The following is a 19,528-nucleotide window of genomic DNA, read 5'->3' as shown; positions in this document are numbered from 1 at the left end:
CTGTGACTCTCTAGCCTCTTGACTAGCTGATGGCTCAATCCTTTCCCTTTGAGAGGCTATAATTTGGTGATTAATTCTTCTGGGTCTCCAAATATCCTCTGTTAAAATCCAAATACTCTCAGGTAGCTAGTCCATGTAAACTGAAGCACAGCTAAATATCTGAGCAGAAAATAGTTGATGGTGAAGACGGTCCCATGGGAAGAGTGACTAAGTGCCTGGAGGTGAGAAGCCAGCAGGACAACAGAGAGGCACCTGCAATGGAAGGATGCCAGGCATTGATGCTAGACTTTTCTACCTTCTGTCCTTGACTCTTGTGCTGGGAGCATCATGGGTCTTTGAGCACAGTGGAGCCCACCATGCTGCTGGTCTTGGATCATTTTCTGGCTCTGCCTCCCCCTTTCTGGAATGTAGGTAACCCAGATCCTTGGCGGTAAATGGGAAAGGCTAGAAAAAGCTCAACCATCCTAAACAATTTATTAAGGACTTTCTTTTGCCCAGGTTAATGCAAAATGCTAAGCAGGGATTTGAAAGTGAAGACCTGACATCTAAATAATAGCAGTAGTATTTTCAATCTTGTTTTTAACTTAGACCACAATAGGCTAGGGGCCACCAACTAGTTTATTTTCTTCTCCGTATCTTTATCTATGTGGGTGTGCATATGCAGAACTTCAGGTAAAAGTTGCTTCTCTCATATCTGGGTTTTTAGAGAAGTCCACTGTGGACCAGTAGCACAAATGATGAGAAAAAGATGAGAGAGTTGATTTCAAAAAAAAGTGTGAAGGTTCCCTTAACTTAGATTCTTGTCATTGCTTGTGAGTAGAGTGTACACGATACCTCCAACCTCAGCCACGCAGCTTCTCCCTGCCCTCACCCTAGCACCTATCCTGGTGCTATAGCACAGTGGGTGCTGAATGGGTCAGAGAGACCTCCTTTTGAGCACTGGCTCCACCACTGTGTGACCTTGGCCAAGTTGCTCAACCTCTTTGGCCTCACCTTCACCTGTAAAATGGGGACTGTTGCACTTGCCTCCCAGGGCTGTTGTGAGGTTAAATAAAAGGCAGATGAGGCGAAACATACAATGTATTGGGTGCAATACCTGGCATGTGATAAGTCCTCCACAACTTAGCTCCTGTTCCAGAATGTTCCAGGAAACATAGCGCAATCATTACCCAAGAGGCAGCCAACGTAGAGGCGAGAGCAGAGAACAGGCAAGGATGAAAAGGAAAGCTCTTGTGGGGGGCGAACATCTGTTTGGGCTGAGTGGCTTTCACACAGAGCAGTTTGTTATTTCTGACAAGAACTGTGAAACCGTCTCCGTTTGCCAAAGGAGAAAAGTGAAACTCAGAGAGCCCAAAGGATGTACCAGCAGCCACACAGCCAAAGAGATGTGTCACTCGGTCTTGAAATGTTGCAGTGTCATAGTTAGGAGTATGAACCCTGGGGTCGGAATGCCTGATTCAAGTCCTGCCTGCCAGCTACTTGTGACGTGAGAGAAGTCTGCTAAATTCTGTGCCTCAGTAACCTCAGATGTCACTGTACCCAGTTTGGAGTGCTTTGCTACAGCAGCTCAGGGAAAAATACTACAATATTAATGCCTACAGTAGTAATACCTCACAGGGGCATTGTGAAGGCGAAATGAGATTTGTACATGAGACATAACAGTCCATGGTAATCTTATAAGTGTGTGAGGAAAAAAAACAAAACTTGGAAATGCTGACCTTCTGAGTCTGATCTGCTCTTTGGGTACAGAACTGAAAGAAACACCCTTCCTCTACCCTTATTTTACAGATGAGAAAACTAGGCCCATGAAAATAGAAAGTTTTTTTTGTTTCAGTGTAGGAAATTAAATTAGGAGGAGGAGATGAAGAAGAAAAGTACCTGAAATAAAAACACAAAAAGACAGATTAGCAGGGCCAGACAGGATAGAAGCTAGACAGAGCGTCCACAAAAATGCGAAGGCTGAGAAGGTTAACAAAACAGTGATGTCATTTCTGACAGATAACCGGAAAGAACTGAGCTGGTGGTGCTGTCAAGCGCCTTGGAGGCTGCCGGCAGCCTGCCCAGGGCCCACAGCCGTCTTGCCCGGTGTGCGGCCCTGTGGCTCCATGGTCCTCCAAACCCAGCTCAGCCACATCTGGGGGACATTCCGATCAAGCCCCTTGAGAGGATGAGCTCTGCGCTCCATTCTTTCCAAGTGGCCCCCCACTTGGTTCCAGTCCCAGCCACCCCACCCCTGTGCACACTGACCAAGTTCAGAAGGTGCCACCTGCTGAGAGAACAGCTTTCCTGAAAGCTGGGGGCCAGGGAATCAGCATATGCTATCGCACACTTGGGATCTTTCTGCTTCCACCACTGGTCGAGCGATTCTATTAATCTTTGGCCTGAGCAGGTGTATGGTCAGTGACCTGCGGAATGGCTGGAAGTCAGATGGTAGCAGGATAAGACAGATAAGAATGCACAGAGGCAGGGGAAGCTGTAGGGAGGGGAGGCGGGAGGGCTCCGAGGTCTGTTATCTTTGGCCCTTTTGAGCACTTTTCCTCTCTCGTGAAGCAACGTCCGCAAGCGTCTAACCCACATGTCCACCCCCACCCACACATGCAGCGTGCAGAGCAAGTTCACCCTCCCGGTCCCCTCCCGTGAAGATGAGGTCACCTCCTGAGTTCTTTCCTGTGTATCTGAGTGGAGTTGGCAGGTTGTTTGATCTCCTGTCTCCCTCTCCTGCAGGTGACCTCTGAGTGGCCTCTGGTGCAGGCTGAGACTACAGATGCTTGTGGCCACGATATACAGCTTCTACCTGCAGTGGGTGGAGCCCAGCACCAGCTAAGCCTGGCAGGCCCCAAACCAGATTTTCCCGGCTGGCCCTCACTTTGTGTCACTTCATCCTGCTCCAGAAAAGCAATTCGTTAAATGTAGCATTTGATGGGATGGAATCTTTTGGTGGAATGTTGTTTACAGATACAACTGTACAGCAGAAAAATAGCATTTTCTATGAAACTGTGATCTGTTTCAGGGTACTGCATAGTTGAACAGTGCAGCAGATCAGAAAGGGTAACCATCTTTGGAGGAAAAACTTGGGAGACCTGCTTTATTTTTTAGAGCTTTAAAAATTATGCTACAAGAAGAAAAATTGACCCTTTTAATATACAGTTTTATGACTTTTCACAAATGCATACACATATAGGAACACCATCATAATTAAAATATAGTACTATAGTTCCAGCTCCAAAAACTTCCCTTGTGTTCCTGTTATGGGTTAAATTGTGCCCTCTAAAATTCCTATGTTGAAGTCCTAACCCCCAGCACCTCAGAATGTCACCTTACTTAGAAATAGGGTCTTTACAAAGGTAACTGAGTGTGTTGGGGGTAAGGGGAAGGTTTGCTTAAAGGTCAACTCACAAAAAGGCAGATTAATAAGAGAGAGAGATTTGTCTACCACGGGCATGGACACGTCACAGAGGGATTCCCCAATATCCCAGTGGGGCCCAGAAATTTATATACTCTCATTTTAGAGGGGAGGAAGAGATGAGGAGTAGAGGTAATTCTGTCTAGGGGCCATAAATTGTCACTAGGGAGGATGAATAGATACTTGGGAGAATGATTAGATGGGGAGAAATAGATTGACTTGTAAATAATTGTCTTTGGAAATTAAATTCACCTGAGAGAGAGGTATTACATTTAAAATGATTTGGGCCGGGTCTGGTTGCTATTCGTGATCTTCTTTCCTGTAATACATTGAGATAACAGGGAGGGGAGGAGATGTCCATTGTTCTTTTTGATGGGTCCATCCGGTTTATGCAGATAGAGGGAAAGCTCCTTCCCATGCCTGTTGCTCTCTAAGGGCCTTTAATTCAAACTATTCTGTATATTCAACGAGTCATATTCTGGGTTGAATTTTCCTGAGCTCCTTCAAGTTCAAATGAGATCATTAAGGTGAGCCCTAACCCAGTGTGACTGGTATCCATCTAAAAAAGCAAGTTTGGACCCAGACGTACACAGGGAGACACCTTGAGAGCATGAAGACAGCCATCTTCAAGCCCAGGAGAGAGGCCTGGACAGATCCTTTCCTTGTAGCCACCAGAAACAGCCAACCCTGCCAACGTCTTGATCTCAGACTTCTGGCCTCCAGGACTGGGAGACAATAAGTTTCTGTTGTTTAAGCCACCCGGTTTGGGGTTTGGGGTACTTTGTTACAGCAGGCCTAGGAAATGCATACAACACCTTTATGGTCAAACACCTCCCCCAGCCCTGACCTTGGCAGCCACTGATCTGTGTTTTGTCCCTATAGTTTTGCTTTTCCCACAATGTCATATAGATGGAATCACACACCTACTGTGTGTAGCCTTTTGAGTCTAGCTTCCTTCATTCAGAATAAAGCTTTGCAAATATTCACATATAAACTTTTTTTTGTATGCCAACATAAGTTTTCACTTCTCTTGCATAAATACCTAGGGGTGGGATTCCTGAGTCATACAATCAGTGTATGTTTAAATTTGTAAGAAGTTTGGAACCAAGTCAGTTCCAAAGTGGCTGTCCCATTTTTGCATTCCCATCAGCAACGTATGAACATTTAAGTGCTTCGCATCCTCATTGCACTTCACATTATCAATTTTTTGTTTTTGCCAACCTACTAGATATGCACAGTCATCTTACTCTGGTTCAAATTTGCATTTCCTAAGTACTAAAATGTTGAGAATCTTTTCCTGTGGCTTTTGGCTATCTATATAACTTGTGAAGTACCTATTCAAATCTTTTCCCCATTTTCAATTGGGTTGTTTGGTTTCTTATTATTGAATTTTGAGGGGATAAAACTATAAAACGTTTTCTGCCAATCTGTGGCTTATTTTTTCTTTTCTCAACAGTATTTTTTTGAAGAGCAGAAGTTTTAAATTTTGATATAGTCCAATTTATCACTTTTTTCTTTTATGGATCATGCTGTTGTTATCATATCTCAGAAATCTTTGCCCAACCCAAGGTCACAAAGATTTTCAGAGCGCTGCTTCTCACTGGGCAGCCGAGGATCTCATCCAAGTCATTTATCCTTTCTCAGCCTTAGTTTACCCATCTGTGAAATGTGGATATTGAAGTAGATAAGTGTTTTCCAAACTTTTTGGAAGCAAGGAACCTACGTTTAACTAAGACTATGCACGGTAGCCCAGTATCTAAAACAAATACAACTGTACCTGGGGCCGTGGCCTCCTGTGGTCTCTTGAACAGTGATTCCCTCCCTCCCATGTGTATACAAATCACTTGAGGACCTTGTGAATATGGAAATTCAGATTTGTAGGCCTGGGATAAAGCTGAGGTTCTATAGTTCTAACACGTCCTAGGTGGTGTCCACTGCTAGGATCTCACTTTGAGTGGCAAAACTCCAAAGTACCCTCAATGCCAAAATGTGAAGTCTGCCTTTGTCAACATAAGACTCTGGACTTCTACAACGTGTTTCTTCTAAGGAGAGCAAAGTTCTTCCGTGTCAGTAATTCTCTTTTCCTCCCTGCTGTCTACTCCATTATTATCCCCAATTAGCTGAGAGGTACACCGAGGCCCAGGTTTGAGCCAAGTTCGCTGGAACCTGGCAGAATCAGGTAGAGAAGGATGTTACCAGCACTAGCACCAGTGTGAACTATATGATAGTGTTGTTATAATATTAATACTAAGAACTTGTTCTGTTGCATTAGAAACCCAAAAACAGCTTTAAGGGAAAGGGGGAAGCAATGTTTTGACTGTAACTAAAAAGTCTGAGGTTAATTCTGGCTTCAGGTATAGTCATATCTAGGTGTTTGAATGATACCATTTGGACTATGGCTCTCTGACAGTTTTAGTTCTGTGCTCCTGTGACTTGGTTTCACTCCTAGGAAGGCTCTTCACATGCTAAGGCAAGAAGATCACTAAGTGGACATAGGAAATAAGATTCTGTAACTCAGGTCACTCAGAAAACACTGTTCTTGTGCCTTTGATGCCACAATTCCTTCTTAGCACTTAACTCGTTTCCCATCTCCTTGGACTCCCTTCTCCCACTTTTGGTGCAGCTCCCTCACCTCCAACACCCAGGATTTTCATACCACCTTTCCCAATCAGATAAACATATTCATATTTCAGTGCTAGAGACTTACGTTTCTACCTACTCCAGAGTTATTTAGACTTTAAGTGAGACTTCCTGCAAAGAACAATGCCTGACACAAAATAATGGTGCATTAAGGATGGAATTTTAGGCATTGGGAGATTTTTTTTTCCTAGGAAAAGAGGGTCTCCTTGGTCCTGCCAAATCATACAACTGGTTTCCACTGATTCATAAACATGGCCAAGGTCATGGCCTTCTAGCCCTAGAGAATTCCCTCTATCTGGAAGTGGCAATGCAAACAGGTGAAGTCACAGCTGGCCTGATTAAAGGCAATGTCAGGACTGTCTTGGGAGGAACCCCTAAACATTAAATAGGAGTGCAGGTGGCAAACCTTGCTTAATTATCAATGTGAAAAGCCTGTAAATTGAGACCCAAGGAGGGGAACATTCTTGCTTTGTCTCTGGCAGACAGAAAAGGCTGGTTCAGGCCTGATAGCCATCAACTTCAGTCTTTCAGGTGGTTAGAAACACCTCCAACTGTCGGTCTGTAGACAGGCCCACACGACTCCCTGGGAGAAGTAGGATCATTCTGGCCTCAAAAGAACCAGTTCTGGCCTGAGTTAGGAACTTTTTTTTTTTTTTTTGTGGGATCTAGTTGATGTTCTGTAATGTCAGGTTAGGCTGATAGGGTATTTTATTGAATGACACAAATTGCGGCATCAGTAACAGTACCCCAGTGTCAATAGTGAATGTAAATAGATTGTCTTATAAAATGAGAAGATATGTGCACAGTGTCCCAGCCTTTCCCGCTCCTGAGCATATGAGCTATGAGGCCACACTTGGCACCCAGAGGCCCCTCTCACTCTTTAACCCGTCGCACACAATAACCCCCTTTATGTGATGCCCGCCAGGCTGCATGGGAAGGGCGCTTTGTGTGTGCAGTTTGACTACAGTAGTACTGTACGCGGTAATCATTAACCCGAAATGGCATTTACTGTGACGAGACGAGACGGTGGCGTGTGCTGCTCTCCTCCGTCCCTCCAGCAAACAGAATGTACCGACTCTAAAACAGGTAGGACCAGTTGCTGCCAGGCCCTCAAAGACACAGTGTTCTGCTGTGGAATGAGCCATGCATAATGGGCCCATTGAGTCGGGCAGCGGACGGTCTCCCCTCTGGGCTGCACAAATACAGCAGCTGGGCCTAGACTCCGGGGACTGGTGGGCAGGTTTTGCTTTCTAAACGGGCTTTGTTCACTCACTGGAAGAGAAACTCCAAAGCTGAGCACAAAACCCTGGGAACTGGGCTTAAAGCTTCAGATGAATTCCCTCAGTAGGAGTCGGGGCTGAATACTACCTTTGGTGACTTCATAACTGAAACACGGTTTTATCGCCCAAGGGCCTGTTTGCATAGTGGCTTGGTAAGGTAGGGGCAAGTCAGGCTTTGGGAGTACCCAGGGTCGAGGGGAGGGGAAAGACACAGAGGAATTAGTTCACTGGAAATCACACAGCCATTGGGGGCCTCCTGCTTCTTGTGTTTTGGCCTCTTTGGAGGCCCGAGGAGCAACAGCCTTTGCTTGGGAAGTTCAGTTCCAAGCAAGGCTCCTCACAGTGGGAGTCCAGGCATTGTGGCACCTTCTCTGTGCCCCTAATACTTACTAGGATGGAGGAGGAGAAGCAGTGGGGATGGTGAATTTGGAATAGGATAAGGTGGGTTCTAGGCCGGGCTCCGTGGCCCCCAGCTGTGTGACGGTAGCAGATCCCTTCGCATCTTTGAACCTCAGTTTCTTCATCTACAGAGAGCAGAAGCCGGGGAAGATGGTCTCCAGGGTGGGCCACAGCACTCACATCCGTACACAGCATCCACGAGCAGGAGGTCGCTCCCACCAGGGGCAGCTGGGAGAGCACGGTGGGAGGGGTTGAGGGGGCGAGAATGCTGAGGGGGAGATGGAGGCCCCGAAAGCCTACCACTAACTCGGAGCAGCGACTAACGGGAGCCCCCCTGAAAAATGAAAACGTACTAATCAGGATCTTAGAGCCCATTTTATTTAGCTTTTTTCATTTTCAGACCCTGGATTTTCAGATCGAGTGACTTGCCCATGGTCACGGGGAGAATTGGTGGCAGATTTGCCTCCTATCTGTAGCTCTTTCCACTGGTCATATGGCCACTTGTGCTCAGTAGCTGGTGACCACACCACCCTTCAATTGGTAGCAGCAGCAGCAGGGAACAGATTCCTGGACATCTAGTAATGCTGCGATATCAATCACTGAACCAATTACCTGCACCAGCTCATTATTGTTATTATTTATTACAAACCTAGGAGAGATGTGCTCTTCTCGGTTCCATATAAAGAGGTGGGAAGTAAAGCGGAGAGGCAAGTTACCTGAAGTCACAAGGCGTACAGTTGGAACCAAACATCTGGCTACAGAATCTGTTCACCTGACCATGGCACCACGATGCCTTGCTACAAGGGGGAGGCAGTGGGCATGGGCTCTGGTTTAATGTTATGGAAATACTCCATAAAGGTAGTTTGTTTGTTTGTTTGTTTTTTGAGACAGAGTCTCACTTTGTGGCCCGGGCTAGAGTGCCGTGGCGTCAGCCTAGCTCACAGCAACCTCAAACTCCTGGCCTCAAGCAATCTCATTGCCTCAGCCTCCCGAGTAGCTGGGACTACAGGCATGTGCCACCATGCCCAGCTAATTTTTTCTATATATTTTTAGTTGTCCAGATAATTTCTTTCTCTTTTTAGTAGAGATGAGGGTCTCATTCTTGGTTAGGCTGGTTTTGAACTCCTGACCTTGAGCGATCCTCCCGCCTCGGCCTCCCAGAGTGCTAGGATTACAGGCGTGAGCTACCATGGCTGGCCCATAAAGGCAGTTTTTAAAATGACCACAGCATTTCTGATTAGAAAACCAGTTGGCCAACAGAACACCCTCCTGATGGGCTGTGGCTGTCCTTGATACACTGGGGGAGGACCCTGGACACAAAGTCGGTTGTTTTCCTCTGATGCTCTCGAGCCCCAAACAAAGTGGTGTTTCTTCTTCCGCAGTGTGGCCAGGTGGGCTAGCACCTTGGGTCCGGCCAGTGGGTGATCCCATCCACAGTGAGTTTGTCTAGGAGCCTTCAAAGAGGAAGAAAACAGCCTGATCCCCTTCTGGCTCCTGCTGCTAAGGCAGACAGGACATCAGCCCCAAGGTCCTGAAAACTCCTGCCCAGTGGAGATCCTGTGTCTGTGTCTTCCTGTGACAGCTGGTGTGGAGGGTTGGGAGGAGCAGATGGACTGGCCGGAGTGATTAGTGCTGGACAATTCTTATCTGGGTGCAATCATCACTTGCAACATGATCAGATCAACTTCAAGCACTTTTCACTATCTTGTATGGAAGAGACTCATGCCTGACATAATCTTCAAAATTTATAAATGAGGAGTGTGCCTATTTTCCCAATAGATAGGCCAAATCTGACTCTAGGATACGTGGCAATGGCTGTTTTGTCCCAGAAGCCTGGGCTGGAGGCAGAGAAAGGGACTGAGTTGGCTGCTGTGTTGCCAAGTGCCTTCTCCACTCTGGGGTATCATGACATGATCATATAATGTGCCTCCTATGACATTCAGTTCTAGGAAAAATACTTGGCTTTGTCAAAGAGCACTAACTGATCTCAGAAGAGAATGTACCCAGAACCCCGTGGCCGCTTGTGGCAGATCTGAGGTAGAGTCACTTCAGTCTCTCATGCAACTGATTCAGAAAGTAACTGATGCCTGTGGAGCCAAAGCTCGTGAAATGTGGCCCAAGAGGTTTTCGATTTGTCTTACAAAGACTGTGCCCTCACCAATGCCACCACTAGAACAACTCTTCTTCAGAGAAGCCTTCCTACAACCTCCAAGACTAGGTCCCCTGTGATTTTATTCCTGGGGGTCTCCCTAGCAGTTCTTATCCCAATAACAATTTCAATCATTACTTGTACAATTATTTGTTTAATATCAGTCACCTTTCCCAAGCTGTTGCTCCAAGAGGAGGTTTAGTGTCTAGCTGTTTCACCCGCTCATACAGTGATGGCACTTAGTAGGCATTCAATAAACATTTGTTGGCCAGGCGTGGTGGCTCACATCTATAATCCCAGCACTTTGGGAGGCCAAGGTGGGAGGACCCCTTGAGGCCAGGAGTTTGAGACCATAGCGACATAGCGAGACCTTGTCTCTACAAAAAATAAAAAATTAGCTGGGTGTGGTGGCATGCACCTGTTTGGTGGCATGTGCCTGTAGTCCCAGCCACTTGGGAGGCTGAGTCAGGAGGATCACTTGAGCCCAGGAGTTGGAGGTTGCAGTGAGCTGTGATTGTGCCACTGCACTGTAGTCTGAGTGACAGAGTGAGACCCTGTCTCAAATAAATAAATAAACATTTGTTGGAAAAAAGGAGGGGATGTAGAGAATATTACATTAGAAAGTGGACAGGAATATGTTAGAACTAGAAATTGCCTAGCATGGCACTGTAGACCAGGAGTGATAAAGTGACTTGTGCAAGGTCACATCTTGGGTGACAAGACATCTAGGACTAGAATCCAAGACCCTCAGCTTCGATTCATTCATCAGGGAGATTACCTTTAGTTTTTGCTCTTGGTTCAAACCACATGAGATACTAGTTCTTCTGTGGAGTCTCCCCGTCCCCCTGCCTCCAGATACAGCTGGAATCTCTTCACTTCTCTGCATCCCTGTTCCCACTACACTAGGCCAAACCACCCTCACCTCTTGCCTGGGATTCAGGGGTTTCATGAGTCTCTCAATTGCTCCCCTGCCTCTCTCCACCTCCTTCTACACACAAAGGCTGGAGTGGGCTTTTAAAAATATGTATCACAGCATGTCATTTCCCTGCTTAAAGCCCACCAGTGGCATCCCAAATGTCACCACAGTCACTCCTTACCAAGGCCACAAGCCTTATATCATTTGACCTTGCCTCCTTCTCCAAATTCCTCTGCACTCTTGCATTCATTAGCTACACTCCACCCAGCTGATTTTTTTTTTTTTCCTGTTGCTCAAACATTTCAAGTTTGCAGTTTCTTCTACCTGGAACACTTTCTGGCAGATCAGTCCCTCCTTTTCAAACAATGTCACCTCCTCTGACCATCTGTGTAAACTAGCCCTCCCATGCCCCATGCTCCGAAACCACTCTTGGTTACATTTTTCCATTCTGGTGATTTAGCATAGATCACTCTCTGAAATCATCTTTTTTATTTGTTTTCTTGTATATGATCTGTGAGTGCCAAGAAAATGGGGACTTTGTCTTGTACACTCTTGTGTGCATCACCTCATATGTATTTATTGAATTTGTTGAATGAATTAGGGTTTGTCATAATACCTATTTAATTAGAGGTACCACCATTGATTTGTTCCTGCAAATGGTGGCAAAGAGTTAAAACATATAAAATTCTAGAATGTATCTATAAATAAATAAATGAACATTTGTTGGGGAAAAAAAAGGGAGAGCACTTGGATAGGTCAGTTTTTCTCCAAATTGGCCAGCATCAGAATCAGGAGAGTTGGTAAAAATAGAGCTTCCTGGGAGCCACGCAGCGCCTACTGGATCAGAACATCCAGGGCTGGGTCAGGAAGCTGCTGGCTACTGACAGAAAGTGAGCCAGTTTGGAAAGCCACCCAGTGATAAGGTCCAAAGCCAAGTACATGTTCTTGCCTTTAACTTTGTATCTGCATTTCTGGGAAATAATCCTAACCACAGAGAAGTCTTTGTGTACAAAGATATTTATCTCGGCTTATTTATGAAAGTGAAAATTTAAAAATAACATGAGTGTCCAAGAGTAAGGGAAGTGATTAAGGAAACCATGATATAGTGACTTGATAGACATTAAAATTAATGCTTATGAATAGGTTTCTACATGGAAAAGTATTTATGACTTCACCATGCCAGAATGTAAAATCATTTGTTTGGTATGATAGTGGTTAAATGTACAACACATACTGGAAGCTGAAAACATGGATTGAAATTCTAGCTCTGACCAACTATGTGACCGCGGGCAAGCCACTAACCCTCTCTGTGTTTATGTTTTCTCACCTTTAAAATGGGGATAATTGCAGTATCTGGCTGAAAGAGTTGTTGTAAAAATTAAATGAATTAACATATACCATATCCTAAGCCCCCATGAAACATTAAATATTATATATATGGAGTAGAAGACTACAAAAAGTTATATTAAAATACTAAGAGCAATGATGCTAAGCTTGTTGGATATGAGAGATTGTTGTTCTCCATTCTCCATGAGGTGATTCTATTATCTCTATAACTTATAACTTATTAAGTATTACGATTGTCAGGTCTCCAACATTGGAGTGGAGAATGGGGGTGTTATTGAAAGTTCGGCACCTGTCCCCAAGGCTGCATCAGAAGAATGAGGACAAGTGGTTTGAGGAGAAGGAAAAGGAATTTATTAATTTGCTGGCAAATGAGGGGTATGGCAGACTCGCATCTTAAAGTACACAGTCCTATCTCTAAGCAGAAATGCAGAACTTTTAAAGGGAGGGTTTTCAGCTTCAGGCTCTTGCTGTTTAACTATAATTGATGGCCCTGATCGACCTCATCTCTGGGTAAGACAATCTTGTGACCTCTGCCCAGGCAATTCCCCTAAGCCATCTCCTGTGTCACAAAAAACAAAAGACACTGCCCTGCTCCTCTCGACCACTGGCTTGAGGCAAGGATGTAGGTTTTAGTTCTCAAAAAGGGTGAGGGGGTTTTGAAGAGACAGAAAACATTTTTACCCCCTTTCAGGCCATGTTCTCTGTTACATATTTCCCCCTTCTATATCTATGGGAGGAGGAGTGACATAGTCATCAAGCTACTTCAGCTGAATTGAGGTGATGTTTTACATGGAAGGTTTATACTTACTTATATCATTACAAAGTTTTGGCAGTAGATTTATAAAAATAAAGAATCCATAAAGATTATGAGGTAAAAAGGGCATAAGCAAGAACAACAACCATGAAGATTGACAAGGCAAGATGGAGGATACCTAATAATAGAGATTTTACCCCGCTCGGTATCTAAGACACCAATAGGACTGTGAGTCCTTCCTGTCGCCTTGCACACAATGTCTGATACAGGGCTGGGTAAGAAAGAAACATGGGACCTCTGAGTGCAGAGCTATTAGTTGTACCCTGTAGGTGATCCGAGAAACCAGCTTCTGCAAATTCAGAAATCATGTATGGAAATACTTGCACCAAACGAGGTTTAGGTTAACAAACCCAGCAGCGAGACAAATCAGAAGAGGTGATAGCCCACGGAAATCCTCACTAAGGAGTTGTCCCTCTGTCCTATAGACAGGACAAATAACCAAAGAAAGAGTAGTGAAAATATCATCATTTTCATTTTTCCTATTTTCTTAAATACTTTAGATCACCTAAAGGCTAACCCATCCATTGGGGGCTTGGGTTCTCTTCTTCCACGGGACACCTCTTTACTCTGGTATGATGGACCCAAGGTTTTACTCCTTACAATTTCAATGAGGTGTGCATTGTTAGAGGCACTTCATAGGGTCCTTTCCATGTCTCTGCTTCTGACTGGGGCGGAGACTTGAAAGAGGCAAGCTCATGCATAGTGGTTAGAATTTAATTCATCTGTTTGACATATGGCTTTACTCTGTTTTCTTCACCTATGGTTATATTATCATACTTACCTGGGTGTTAGGAAGGGTCTCCCATAAACTGTTTCTTAGGGGCTTAACTTAAGCCTGCTTCTAGGGGCCATCCTTATCCAGAAGAGGGCAAGTGGCAATACCTTATCCCACTTTAGATGGGTTTCATGGAATTTCCATCCTAGATGTAGGGCTTTGCTCACTTGCTGGGTTACTTCCGGTACAAAGGAGGGTCTATTATCTCTCCGTATGGAGGAAAGGAGCCTATGAACACTTTGATGACCAGTAGGATCATTGAGTCCACCATGTCCAGCTTTCTGGAGAAACGGTTCACCAGGTTCCCACTGGGGGTCCATTTGAAGAAGTTTATGGGTGACCACAGGACATTGTATAGCAGATCCAGGTGTAGATGGTGGGAAGCAAAGATTCCCTCAATGGACACTGCTATGGAGTAGCCAAAAACAGTGATACCTTGAGCTGTGGAGCTGTCGCACTGTCTCTGTAGCTGTCTGTCCATGGCCTGCATCACCAGCATTTATTCTCCATTTGCTTGGCCTTTTCCCCTGGACTCTTGATGCCCATCAGGCCATTGTCCTCTGAGGCCTGTTTCTGTGCCTGTGCAGGAACTCAGCGAAGGCCCTGTCAGCTCCTGGTAGGATCCCATCTCAGAGTGAGTTCCTCCAGAAGGATTCCGGTAACCTCAGATGCTCCTTTCTTTCCTCCAGGTAAGACAAGCCTCTGCCCAGAAAGGTATTTACCAATACAAGCCTAGGCATCTGAATGGAACTGCCAATCATTGAAAGGGTGGACCCCCACATGTTGGGCTCCCTGTATAGCGGGTCACCTTCTGTTTTTGGATGACTCCAAGCACATAAACAGTTAGTTATAAATGGGGTCTTCTCAAATGAGGTCCTACCAAATCCATCAAGGCTTCATGCTCCCAATGTGTGTATTCATGCAGGTGCCTCATAAGAGGCTGAGCCAAAGCTTTGGATAGGAGACACGTCTATGAGAATTCTGTCTCCATTTAGCTGTGCCGTCCCAAATGTCAGAGACCCAGTCTTTAGTTTTAAAGGGGACTTAAATCTAGCCAGGGTATCCCCTTTAGATCTAATACTATTTGCTTTATATACCTAGATGCTCTGGTGTTGGGTAAACATATATTTACAATTATTATATCCTCTTGCTGAATTGATCCTTTTGTCATTATTTAACCTTTTTTTTTTTTACCTCTTTTATGGTTTTCGACTTAAAGTTTATTTTGCCTTTTATAAGTATAGCTACTCCTGCTTGCTTATGGTTTCCATTTATGTGGAATATCTTTTCCATTCCTTCACTTTCAGTCTATATGTGTCTTCACAGGTGAATGAGTTTCTTGTGGGCAGTCTATAGTTGGGTCTTGTTTTTTTTGTTTGTTTGTTTGTTTTTGTTTTTTCCATTTAGCCAGTCTATATCTTTTAAGTGGAGAATTTAATGCTTTCTGGTAATTTGGAAATCCTCTCTTATTATTTATCACTGAAGTTTGGTGGTTTTCTGTAGTGATAGATTTGATTCTTTTTTCTTTCATCTTTGTGTATCTGCTCTATAAAGTTTTGTACTTTCATGTGTTTTCATGACAGTGATTAACATCTTTTTGCTTCTAGATGTAGGACTCCCTTGAGCATTTCTTGGAAGTCTGGTCTAGTGATGATGAAATCCCTCAGTTTTTGCTTATCTGGGATCTCCTTCATTTTTGAAGGAGAGTTTTTCTAGACATAGACTTTCGGGTTAGCAATTTTTTTCCTTTTAATACTGGAAATGTCATCCCACTGTCTTCTGGACTGCATGGTTAATTAATTACTGACAATATTGACCTCAGCTCAACCTCCCTACATTAAGTGACAGAAAAGGAGTGTCCATTTTTAGGTGCAAATACTAATCACCTTAGTATCTATTCTTTTGCAACATACAATGCCCAGCATTCAATCAAAAATCAAGAATAAGATGACTCATTGTCAAATGATAACAATAAATTGAACCTCACCCAGATGTTGCAACTCTCAGACAGAGGCTGTAAAATAACTGGAGAAACCACATTTTTTTTTTACATGAAATAGAGGTATAACTAATATGTCAATAAAAGAGAGAAAACAGAATCATGGAAAACAGTCTTAAAGAAGGCAGAAAAAAGAAAGAAAGAACAGATGTCACAAATAGAAAACAAAACAGCAAGATGGTAGATTTTAGTCCAATCACATGGAAAGATTACATTAAATGTAAATAACCTAAATACTACAATTAATAAGCAGAGTCATCAGATTGGGTAGAAAAGAAAGACTCAACTATATATTATTGATAAGAGTCTGACTTTACATATAAAAACAAAGGAATGGTAAAAAATATATTATGCAAACACTAATGAAAAGAAAGCTAAAGGGCACAGATAAATATTAGACAAAGTAGATTTTGGAATAGGGAATATTATAGAGATAAAAAGGGATGTTACGTAATGACAAAGTAATCAAGAAGACATAAAATCCTAAATGTTTACATATCTAATAGTAGAGCTTCAAAATACATGGAGAAAAAATAATAGAACCTAAAGGAAAAATAGACAAATATACAATTATATTTGGGTACTTCAACATCCCTCTCACAGCAATTGATAGAACAAGCAGACAAAAATATCAGCAAAGATATCAAAGAGTTGAACAACAAATTGATTAAATAAACATTTATGGAACATTCCCCTAAACAACAGTGGAATATACATTCTTTCAAATATACATAGAATATTCACCAATAATTCATATTCCGGAGTATGAAAGAAATCATGACAAATGTAAAAACACTGAAATTTCACAAAATGTATTCTTTAACCATAATGGAATTATGCTAGAAGTCATTAACAGAGTGATATCCAGAAAGTCTCCTAACATTTGTAAATTAAATATTAATAACACACTTCTAAAATACTTATGGGTTGAATTAAAATAATCACAAGAGAAATTAGAACATGTTTTGAATGGAAGAAACTAAAAAATAATATATATATATAAATCTGTAATATGAAGCTAAAGCAATGCTCAATGAGAAATTTATAACATCAAATGCTTACACAAGGAAAAAATGTTTCCAATTGTTGTTACAAGTAAGTAGAGAAAGAGCAAATTAAACCAAATGCAGATAAAAGGAAAGAAAGAAAAAAGTGAAAAGCAGAAATCAATGAAATTGAAAACAAAAAAAGGTAGAGGAAAACCAATGAAACCAAAAGTTGGTTCTTTCAAAATGTCAGTAAAAATTAATAAACGGGGGGCAGGGGGAGAGAAATGAAAGAGAGGATATCACAACCATATCCTAAAGACATTAATAGGATAATAAGGTAATATTATGAACTCATTGGTGCCAATATATTTGAGAAATTAGATGAAATGAACAAATTCTTCAAATAATATGAACTACCATAGATCTCTTAAGAGAAAATACACCATCTAAACCAGCTCTTTGCTTATTCTCCCAGACTCCCTCCTCCACACACCATGTGAGGCTGCATCACACGATTGAAGAATGTCCCAGGTCCCACTGGGGAATGTCCTCCTGGGGAATGTCATCCGGCACACAGATGCTCACAGTAAGATTCAGGAGGAATCAGATATGTGGAGAATAAGAGAACTGGAGAAACAGGTGGAAGACGCTTACCGTGGGACTGAAAGGAAAATGATACCCAGCAGTTGAAGCGGATGTGTCGTGATGGTTTTGATGAAGGCAGCCAAGGAAATCATAGGAGGCCAAAGAATGACATTTCTGGGACACTGGAAGTTGATTTTCTTAAGGCTAATTCCTGGAAAAAGAAGTTAAATGAGGCCAGGCGCGGCGGCTCATGCCTATAATCCTAGCACTCTGGGAGGCTGAGGTGGGTGGATCATTTGAGCTCAGGAGTTCGAGACCAGCCTGAGCAAGAGCGAGACTCTGTCTCTACTAAAAATAGAAATAAATTATCTGGACAACTGAAAATATATAGAAAATATTAGCCAGGCATGGTGACACATGCCTGTAGTCTCAGCTACTCGAGAGGCTGAGACAGGAGGATTGCTTGAGGCCAGGAGTTTGAGGTTGCTGTGAGCTAAGCTGATGCCACGGCACACTCACTCTAGCCTGGGCAACAGAGTGAGACTCTGTCTCAAAAAAAGAAATAAAAAAAGGAGTTAAATGATTATGAAGCTAATGTGCCAGACAGACGGGGGTCACAGTGGTTATAAAGGGTTATACTCTGAAGAATTTGAAACAGACAGCAGTGATCAGAAAGATTTTACCAATGGAAAAAAATCTCCCCAGTTAAAATCACCTACCCACGAATCCCACAAACACAAGAAGTCAAAGAAATCCCATTTTAAAAAAGCATACGAAAAGGCATGACAAAAAAAAAAAAAAAGAAAAAAAACAACACCAAACCAAAAAAAAAAAAAAAAAAAACCACACAGAAGAAAAGCAAAAAGAAAACCATGGATATAACAGCAGATTCTTTTTTTTTTTTTTTCCAGCTTATTATGGGGGTACAAAAGTTCAGGTTACATACGTTGCCCATGTACCGCCTGTCCCTCCAAGTCAGAGCTCCAGGCGTGCGCATTCCCCAGACAGTGCGCATTGCACTCATCATGTAGGTATACACCCATCCCCTCCCCCCACCCCCACCTCAGTCTGATATCCAATTGGTATCATTCCCAAATGTGCATTTAGGTGATGATCAGGGAATCCAATTTTCTGGTGAGTACATGTGATGCTTGTTTTTCCATTCTTGGGATACTTCACTTAATAGAATGGGTTCCAACTCTCTCCAGGAGAACCATAGAGATGTCGTATCACCGTTATTTCTTATAGCTGAGTAATACTCCATGGTATACATATACCTGGTATACATACACAATTTACTAATCCATTCATGAATTGATGGGCATTTGGGTTGTTTCCACATCTTTGCGATTGTGAATTGTGCCGCTATAAACATTCGGGTACAGGTGTCTTTGTCATAGAATGACTTACAGGAACACTCATACACTACTGGTGGAACTGCAAACTAGTGCAACCCCTGTGGAAAGCATTATGGAGATACCTTAAACAGATTCAAATAGACCTACCATTCGATCCAGCAATCCTATTATTGGGCATCTACCCAAAGGAACGGCAGATTCTTCAAGCAAATTCTCAGATGAAACTGGGGCTTCTAGTACCAGGAAAAGGAAACAACCACATAAGCACAAGAAAAAATCCAGGAAAAAGTCTCTCAAAAAATTTGCTTTATTCTTAGAGGCAGAAAGTGACACTTCCCAGTCAGATGATTCAGCATCCAGCAGTTCTGAGGAAAGGGAGGAAAGAGACACTAAGAAAACCAAAAGGAAAAAGAGAGATAAAAAAGTCCATATCCCTATAGCTATTAATAACAATGAAATACAGGAGAGAACAAACGCACAAATTGGAAAGTGGCTACAGATGAAAGGTCTGCTGAGAGATCAGAGGATGACTAAATGGGAAAGGAACATTCTTGTTTCCCATGTGACTGGTATTTACAGCTCTTACTCCTTGGGGCTTTGCCAGGGACTTCCGTTCAACACAGGGGGCTGAGATCAGAGCTGTCTGGTGCCATCTATATATGTTCTGACAGACTTCTCGTCTTCTATTTTGACTGTTAAACCTGATCCCCTTTTCTTGTTAATAGGGAATCTGGTATTTTGTTATGAAGCTTTCTTGAAGAGATTGTTTTTTGCAATTAATCACATTTAGTATAGAGTACATACACAGCAAATTAAGGGACCCAGAAAGCTGAATCCAATAACGACCTGGGTATACCAATCGGAATACTGACTT

General features: G+C 43.0%; 1 pseudogene; it reads left to right on the top strand.

Moving 5' to 3' along the window:
* The first annotated feature begins 17,233 nt into the window (after nt 1-17,233).
* On the top strand, nt 17,234-19,188 carry LOC138384333 (uncharacterized protein NKAPD1-like; annotated as a pseudogene).
* Nucleotides 19,189-19,528: the final 340 nt, after the last annotated feature.

This window comes from Eulemur rufifrons, chromosome 6 (genome assembly GCF_041146395.1).
Source record: "Eulemur rufifrons isolate Redbay chromosome 6, OSU_ERuf_1, whole genome shotgun sequence".
NCBI classification, from domain to species: domain Eukaryota; kingdom Metazoa; phylum Chordata; class Mammalia; order Primates; family Lemuridae; genus Eulemur; species Eulemur rufifrons.
This window is presented reverse-complemented; position numbering and strand designations above follow the sequence as displayed.